We start from the raw sequence: 9,393 nt of genomic DNA on the forward strand, positions 1-9,393 counted from the left end.
CTGGAGAAGGGGCGGGGCGATCGGGGTGGGCGGGCATGCAGGCAGGGGGCGGGGTTCTCGAGGGGGAGTGGGAGGGCGTGGCATAGCGCGTGGGAGGTGCTGCCCACGGCCTCGCCCTTCAGGTCCCCCAGGTGCGCGTGAGGTCGCGTGCGTCCTTCCTGACCCTCGGGCCCCATTCATGGGCAGCGAGCGTGGTCAAGGGGGCTGCAAGGCCACGGGGGGAACTGAAGCGCCCCAGGTCCCTGGCTGCACTGCGCCAAGGTCCTGGAGGCTGCAGTCTTCTTCAAAGTACAGTTTTTATTTATGATTTCTTTGTCTCTTTTCTTTTTGTCGCTTCCATCCTACCTCACTTCTATTTTTTTTTTTTTTTTCCAGTACTGGGAATCGAACTCACACGACCTTGCGCTTGCCAGGCAGGCGCTGTGCCACTGAGCTATATCCCCAGCCCCACCTACCTCACTTCTAAATAATTTAAATATTCTAATTGATTTGTTTTGTTTTGATTTTTGAGACAGGGTCTTGCTATGTAGCCCAGCCTGGCCTCACACTTGCGGCTATCCCCCTGCCTCAGCCTTTGGAGTGTCGGGATTCCTAATTGATTTTCTATATCGTCCAAAAAAGATGCTTTAAACAATTTTTGGCTTTTAATTTTTATTTGAAAAAAATTTTGTGTGTTTTTGGGTATTTTTGGGTTTTGAGACAAAGTCTCGCTGTGTATTCCAGGCTGCCCTTGAACTCACTATGCAGTCCAAGCTGGTCTTGAACTCCTGGCAATCCTCCTGCCTCAGCCTCCTGAGTGCTGGGATTACAGACATGCACCACCACACTTAGTTTTAATTATATTTATTAGTATACATTTGCAGTATGTAACTTTTAAAAGGCAAAAGACTTATGCGATCTGAAGAGAAACCAGAGTAGTATGTAATTTTGATTGAGCAGTATCTCTTCAGAATGTGTGACCCAGGACTTGGGTTCAATTCCCAGCACCACCAAAGGGAGAAGGAGAGAAACACCACGTCCCTCCCCCAGGACCATTTAAGTACTAATGAAACCGGAAGCAATTTCAGGGTCAGGTGTTCTCCCCAGGGACCTCTGTAGCCAGCTGGGCGCTGATGGCGTTGTCTTCCAGCTGCAGATCCCCTGGCTGATGCTCACGGCCCCCAGAGCCCCGGCTTGGCGGGTGTCCAGCAGGTGAGCTGTCTCCAGGGAGTCACCTGCGCAGGCCCTCGGATGAGCTGTGGTGGCCATGGTGACCGCGTGGTTCCTCTACACGCTATGCCCATTAACATTTCCAGGAAGGTGGGAATGGATTCTGGAAAAACGAGGTGGATTGCTTCGGACTCGGGCCGGAGAGCCCCCATCCCACCCAAACTGGCAGCCAGTGACCATGAAGGATGACAAGAAAAGCCCTGAAACTCTGGGACCTGGGCTCAGGTTGCGAGCCCCGCAGCCCCTTCACCGGAACTGTGGGCGTCCCGTGGGAGCTGTATCTCTATGCAGAACGCGCCCTCGCTTGGGTTCCGCCTGCCGGTCATCTCGGGGGCTCCCAGCCAGTCCTGCCTTCTCTTTAGCTAGCTGGAGTGACCAAGGGCAGCCTCCAAAAAGCAAGCACCTGTCCTCATCCCCGGACCCCAAGGGGGTGACCGGATGTGGAGAAAGGGTCATTGAGGGGCTGGGGATTTAGCTCAGTGGCACAGCGCCTGCCTGGCAAGCACAACGTCATGAGTTTGAGTCCTGGTACCGGGGGGAAAAAAAAGAGAAAGGGTCATTGTAAGAGGCCTGAAGTCAGGTGTGCGTCAGACACACCCCACCACCTCCTCAGCTTCTGGTTCACAAGTTTCAGTCCCTGCATGGTTGGCGACAAGTGGAGGGCCTAGGCGCGGGGGCTGCTCAGATGCGGCGGCAGGGAAGCAGAGAAGAAGGGAGGAGCTGGGAGGGCCCCGGCCCCGCCCCTTTCAGTTAGGCCCCGCCCTTCCAACCAGGCTCCACCCTTCCAACCAGACCCGACTCCTAACCGCAAGTCAGCTATTCTGGCTTGAGGTCCTATCATCCTAAAGCCCCACTTCTGAGCGTAGGAGGCCTGGAGGAACACCTAGATCTAAACCGTGACACATGCACGCACATTCGTGTGTATGTGCACACATACCCACTGCAGTTAACCCTCACACACACACACACACATAGCCTCGGCCAGCACTGATCCGCTGAATGTGTGACTAGGGAGCTTGGCCACGGTGGGCACCAGTGCTCGCTGAATCCGGCCTCGGCGGGGCTGTGACTTTCCTTTCCCCTCAGAGGCTGTCAGAGGCCAACCAGGAAGTCAGGAGAGGGTGGAGGGAGGCAGAGGGGGCAGAGGAAGGAATGAGCCAAGAACCAGTGGTCGGAGCCTCCACGGCGCAGCTGCAAACAGGAATTTCTCGCTGTGCCTGGAATTCACTGGCGTTAGTCACCACGAAGCCACAGGGAGCCAGGAAGTGGGGCCGGGTCTCCCCCTCGCCCTTCAGCCTTGAATGTCCAGGACACCCCACCCTGTTCCTCACCAACACCCAAGGGGCAGGCACCCCCAAGCAGCACACAATGCTTTGTGCTTGCCGGGTGTGTGGGTGGGGAGTGCCAGGCAGGGGCGCCGCCGCCTGGCCTGGGAGTCCAGAGGCCATGACCCTGAGACCATACTGTGAGTTTAAATTTGTTGAGGTGCTGGGATGGGAACAGAGACTCCTGCACCCCAGGCAAGCCGCAAGTGGGCAAGCGCTCTACCGCGAGCAGCGCCCCAGCCCCAAACACTTTCTTATTGTGATAAAACGTACACAGCGCCAGACGCACCCAGCTCGAGGTCACGCATCAGGCATGTCATGCTGTCATGCGGCATTACCACAGAAAACTCACCCTGCAAAACGCAAGCTCTGTCCCCACCAGCACCAGCCCCCAGGTCCTCCCCAGCCCTGGCACTCTCCCTGCTACTTCCTGTTGACTTTGGGGACGACCTTACACAGGAGGAATCCTGCGGGACTGGTCCTGTGCCTCGCCTGATACTCAAGGTCACCCGCTGGACGGTGTTGGCGACTGTCCCCCAGGCTGCTGCTGTGCTGTGACTCACTGTCAGTCCTGGCCAAGCTTCCAGCTGACAAACTCGCAGCATGGACCCCACGCTGCCTGCTGGGCCCTGTGGGGCAAGCTCCCTGTCCCAACACCTCTGCACTGCCCAGGCAGTTGTGGCCGGACCAGGACGGGTGTGGACGGCGGGTTTCACGGTGCTGGTGGGGAGCTGCGTCCACACTGCACCTTCACTAGTGTCCTGGAGATCGCGCTGCCTGCTGTGAATTCCCTGCAGGACAGACTGTCTCCGAAGCTGCCCCCTGCTGGCCAGCAGTGCCTCGGTGATGGCGAACAGAGTGGCACAGCAGAGGCTGCTTGGGGCTGGCTGGAGGGGCAGAGTCCTCACACACTGTGGTCTTGCCAGCACTTGGAGGGCACCAGGCAGGCCTCTTCCAGGTTTCTGTTACAACCAGGCCGCTCTGTCCTGAGTGACAAAGACGGCACACAGCTGGGGTGTAGCTCAGTGGCAGAGCTCTTGCCTAGCAAGTGCCAGGACCTGGGGTCCACCTCTGGAACCAAAGGAAGAAGGAGGAGGAAGAGGAGGAGGAGGAAGAGGAGGAGGAGAAGAAGGGGCAGAGGCGAGGAGGGAGGGAAAGTGGCCTGGAAACGAATCCACTGGCTGAAGGCCCTGGCCAGCACCCGGCCCTCCTGGACAGGAGTGTTGGACAGTCGGGCAGGACAGGGCTGTACAGCAGGCCACGCGGGGCCCACAGAGCCTTCAGGCCAGGATGGCAGGGTGCACAGGCAGGGGAGCCAGGACCTGCTCGGGGGCCCCAGGGAGGAGGGGAGCCAGGCGGGTGCCCCTGGAGACAGGGTGAGGTTGGGGAATCCAAGGCCCAGGAAAGCTGGCCTGCGGGACGGGTGACGCTTGTGCCCCAGCAGACTCATGGGAGGTCAGCAAGGGGACGTCAAGAGCTGGGCCGACCCCTGGTCCACAGGTGCCCCTCTTCCAGAGCCCACCTGAGATGGCCACGGCACTACTCTCACCACCCCAGTAACCAGGCTCAGGGCCAGGAGCCCAGGCTGCAGACCCGGGCCAAGCTCCCTGCCCACAGGACGCCCTGGGCATGGAGGCGGGCACAGTCTCTCCAGTCTCCAGCCTGTGCCCAGCAGGGTTTGACCTGCTTTGATCCCAAGCGGCCCTTGATGAATGTGGGCTGTGCTGGGCTCCCCGGCCCCAGGCTGGACTCAGGACCACAGAGCTTTAATTAAGGGCCCGTGGGAATGTTTTCATCCTTTTAAGATCAGAAGACTGTGATGCCCCCACCTGGGAGACCGAGGCAGGAAGACTGCAAATTTGAGTCCAGCCTGCCGGGCTACATTAGCAAGACCCTGTCTCAAAATAGTAAGTACAGGGCTGGGGTGGTGCTCCGGGCAGCACAGTGGCCTGGCATGCACAGGCCCTGGCTTCCACCCCCAATATCAAACGTAAATACACACATAAACCGTAAGGAAAGAAGTGACCCCTTAGGACTGAATGCTGTCCCGTTTTTACCCCAAGGCAGGCGCAGAGCAGACTTCGCCTTTTTTAGGGGAAGGGACCCCTCCCCGACTGCCGAAGCCCTGCGCCTGGGTCCTGTAATGCTGGGATGCAGCCGGTAGGCTCGGGCCCCCAGGGTCACCCAGGCACCGCCCGTGTGGGAGGTTGCCTGTCGGAGGTCCCTTGTGCACCAAAATTCCGGGTCGAGAACCAGTGGGGGCAGGGCAGACAGGAGCCGGGCGAGCCTGCTGCTCCGGATCCGTCCACGGGGTGGCGGTGTGGCCCGCGCCTGGCGGGCAGCGACAGGGGCGGGCTCGGGCTGGAGGGAGGTGAGAGCGCAGGTTGGAACTGAACTTCAGACCGACAGCATCAGTGGTTTAAAAGCACGCACGTTCCCAAGGCGGCCCCGGAACCCTGTAAGCCCAGACTGGAGGCCATGCCTCTCTGACTCAGCACCACCCCGCCCCCTGTGCAGTGGGACGCCCAGCAGCCGCGCCGGGAGCCGCTCTGGGTGGGACGCCGGGCCACACCTGCCCTGCGGTGACTCAGACGCATCTTGCGGTGGGGCGGAGCACAGGCAGGGCTCCTGGACCTTGCCTCTGGCTCACCTGAGGTATGAGGCCCTGGCCCACTGGCCCGCTCAGGACTCCTTGGTTGAGAACTGTGTGGAGTGAAAATGTGGCAAAGATCAACAGTCAAGGAGTGGTTCCACTCACTGCCCAAGGGGCGGCTTCCCTCATACTCTGCGTGCTTAACACCTTTCCAGACTTGCTCAGTGCACAACCCGCACAGCTGAGCCACGTGGTCCTGTAGGGCTCCCGTTGCCCTCTTTGCCCAGGGGTCCACAGCCACCACCTTGCTGGGCTCCCTTTGAGACTCCCAGGTTACAGGGAAGTTACAGATCCACCTGGAATGTGACAGTCTGTGACTCGATGCAGGGGCTGTCACTTTTCCAGCACCACGTGGGATAACCTTCCTGCTCCCTGAGGGAGCCACAGGCAGAGGCAGAGGTCAGGCCCCTCCCAGCTGGAGCAGCGTTTCTGCAGGACAAAGAAAGAAATAGGTGGGGCTCACCTAGGGACACCTGCTCAGCGCTCCAGGTCGGTGGCACTGGTACCTCTCAATGCAGCCTTGAGTCCAGCTGGAGCACTGGGCCCCCTGACAGTCCTCGAGCTGGAGCAGTAGCAGGACTGGGGGGCTGTGGGATCCAGGGGCGGGCAGGAAGCCACCTACCCCTTCCCAGGGGGCCACGGAGGACTCCCCTCCCCCACCAAATACAGGTGGCTTGGGGCCCTTGGCCCAGGACATGTGGTCCACTCTGGCCTCTCCTGGACTCTCTGGAAGGCCAGTGTGGGCCACCCAGGGCCACCCAGGAATGCGGCTCGAGGTCTGAGGAAGGTGATTGGTGTCTGGCAGGGACACAGTGACACCCCCCCCCCAGAGATGGCAGCTGTCCTTCAGGGCTGTCTTCGCTGAGGGATAGAGGGCTACAGGGAAGGGCCTGCCCAAGGCTGCCGGCCCATGGTGGCAGGCAGGACCCCAGCCTCTGGCCTCACCTGAGTTCTCTGCCCTCCCTCAGCACAGCATGAGGATGGGCCCTGGGGAGTCTGGATGGAGCTGCTCACAGGGTGGAGGGGACTCTAGCCACTGAGACTGTGGAATGCTGCCTGGGTGAATGCTAGGCTTGGCACCCCACAGGGCAGGCCAGGGCGGCTCTTTGCCAGGCGTCCATCCCTGGGCAGCAGCCAGCGCAGCTGACAGCCCTGGGGAAGCCAGCTGGGCCAGGGGTCAGGTGGGCTGAGGGCTGGAGCATGCTCTGCTGGGCCCCAGCATCCCTCAGGCCACACCCCGGGATCATCACAGCATCACCCTATCACTGGTACTTTTGCAAAGCGCCTGCCTGGCAAGCGCAAGGTCGTGAGTTCGGTTCCCGGTACCGGAGAAAAACCAAAAAAAAAACAAAAAAAAACAAAAACTGGTACTTTTGCAGACCTGGAAACCGAGGCCTGGAGGAGCACCCAGCCCAAAGTCACCCAGGGGCACACGGCCAGGCTGGGCTGCCCGGCTCCAGCCCTGCCTCTGCTCCTCTGCCCCATGCCGCTGGCGTGGCTTCCGGACTGGTGTCCTCGCCCTCCAGACACAGCCACCCTGGAGCTCACTCACAGCCACCATTGGTGTCACCTTGGCAAGAGTGGCTGTGCAGACACAGCTCTTCTGGGTGCAGGGAAGGCCCTACCACTGCCCACCCCTCTACGGGCTCCTCTTGTTCAGCGGCCCGCACCCCAATCCTTCGCATCTGGTGGGGGTGTGTTCTGGCCACACCCCAGCTTCCTGACGGAGCTGGAACAGCGCCACCCCCCGGCTGTGGCGTGACCCTGGCGGGCCCTCCCGGCTCCCTGGGGAGTGTGTTCCACCACCACACTGAGGCTCAGGAATCTGGCCCAGGGGCGGCTCCTCATCTATTTTTAAGCACCAGCCCATGAAAGATTCAAGGCTGCTTTCTTTACAGTGACAGGGACAGTGTCAGGGGCTGCGGCACAGCCTCGACGGGTCAAGGGCCCCCTGCATAGACTGGGCCCAAGTTCCGAGTGCGGGGCACTGCCACCCTCCCTTCCTCAGCCCAGAGGACAGGCTCCACCTCAGCCCCCACCGTGCGGTCCCGCCTGGGCCTCATCTTGGCCCTGCCTTTAGTCCTGCCCCCCCAGCCCCCGGCCCCCCACCTTGGGGAGCACAGAGCCTCATTTCCTCATACCACGCCAGGGGAGGCCACACCCCACTTTAGACTGGAGCCCAGGCCACCTAGAGTCTGAAGCCAGATCAACCAGACTTCAAAGCGAGTGCCCGCCCGCCCTCCTGGACACAGTGGCTTCACCGTGCCTTTGGGGCCCCATAGAACCAGCCCCAAAGGGGCACAGGGACCCCAGGCTCCGCCCTGCCCTCCCCTCCCAGCCTGGGCTCCTGTGAGCATCCTGGGCTATGCCAGCTCAGTGCAATGGTGTCAGCTAGCGTCATGTGCTGCCTGGCGGGGCCCCAGCAAATGCCCAGGAGGGCTCTCCTCTGTCCTCAGGCTGGGAGGGGAGTGCATGGGCACTGCTGGCAGGAACCCCAGGCAGCGCTCCCCAGGGAGGGGGAGGGGGCTGCCAGGTCTCGGTTCCTCCCCAGCCCAGCGGACACCCGGGACACAGCAGCAGCCACTGTGCCGCAGGTGGGAAGCACTCATCTTAGAGAAGATCTGTTCTTGGGGTCACTGCCCCCCCCAGTGCTCTCTGGGCTTCACTTAGGCAAAAAGTATCAGCAGCCTCCCAAATGTGGCTTTAAGACAATGCGCCCTCCCTGGCGGAGTTCCCAGCCCCTTCCCCTCCCCTAGGGGCCAGGGAAAAGCTCCATTCTTTCAACACTTCCGGAGCCAACCAGCGTGGGGAGACCAGGGCTCCTAGCCTGGAACCGCCCACCTCTCCTGGGAGCGGAGGCATCGGGAGTCAGTTCCTCCCTCTTTCCTAGGCCTGACTTCTGAGAGCCTCGGTTTCCCATCTGTGAAAAGGGGCTGCATTTGCATGTGGGGAGTGAGTTATTTATTTGCAGCATTGGGAGCTGAACCCAGGGCCTTTCCATCCTCAGCCCTTTTTTATCTTATTTTGAGACAGTGCCCCAGCACACTGGGAGGCTGAGGCCAGAGGACCAAAGGTTTGTGCCCAGCTTGGGCAACTTAATGACTTATCAAGACCCTGTCTCGAAATTTCAAAAGGGCTAGGGAGGTAGTGAAGGCCTGGATTTAATCCCTGGTACAGAAGGAAGGAGGGAAGAAAGGAAGGGAGGGAGGGAGGGTGGGAGGGAGAGAAAAAGGGAAGGACAAGCTAGCTAGCTACTACAGAAAGTCCCTGGGTAGGGAGTGCTGCTGGGTCTGGAGACTGGAATGCATGGGGTGGGCACGATTTCTGAAACTCCAGCCCTCCTGGTGGCTTCAGCAGCTGCACAGCGCACACTTGCACCTAGCACTCTCTCCGGGGGGGGCGGGGCACGGCCATCTTCCGGGGAGCTGAGACCCACTCAGTCCCCGGGGCACAGCGGGGACAGCGGCGCCCCTGCTGAGGTGAGAGGAGAGGTGGTGACACGGAACAGGGCCGAGCCGCCTGGAAAGGCAAGCCTGCAGGCTCTGGTGGGTTTCGCTGTAAAATACCCACAGAGGACGCCAATGGGGCAAGGGTCTCTTTTCCTGAGAAAGAGCCCCTTCGGCCGGCCGCTGAGCCCGCGCGGGAAGCCCCACCTGCAGAGCGCGCTTCCAGCTTGTCACAATGAGCGCACCTGAGGACAGAGGTCACCATCAGCCCGACGTCACCTGGGTGCTCCAGTGACACATCCGGAACACCCCCGAGCATGGCCCATATCTGGATCTGCTCTCCCAGCACAGGACCAAGGGTCCCTCCTGCTAGGTGACAAATGCCTTCGCCCAGTGGGGACCTACAGCACGGCAGCCTGCCAGGATGGCTGAGCTGGTGAGCGATCGCCTGACAGCCACCACTGGCCTCTGGCCCTGTACCAAGAGCACCGGAGGTGATCCGTTGCCCCAGGACCCCCCAGTCCCACCCAGCGCATAAGCCTCCCCCAGCGCGGGCACTGAAGGCTGGTTCCAGGGCACTCGCTCAGTCTCCCCTCCCAGGAGGGCGCGCGGGCCAGGCGCCCGCCAGGTGACCACCCGGATGACCAGTGGCCACAGGGAGCGGCTCAAGGGCCCCTTTGTGCCGCAACCCGACGGTCACGTCCTTGGGCCGCCCGCGGGCGCGTGGGGAGCGGCGGCTCCGGGCAGGGGCCGGGCGGAG

The sequence above is a fragment of the Chinchilla lanigera genome, unplaced genomic scaffold (genome assembly GCF_000276665.1).
Source record: "Chinchilla lanigera isolate Chin_1 unplaced genomic scaffold, ChiLan1.0 scaffold00112, whole genome shotgun sequence".
In the NCBI taxonomy this organism is placed as follows: domain Eukaryota; kingdom Metazoa; phylum Chordata; class Mammalia; order Rodentia; family Chinchillidae; genus Chinchilla; species Chinchilla lanigera.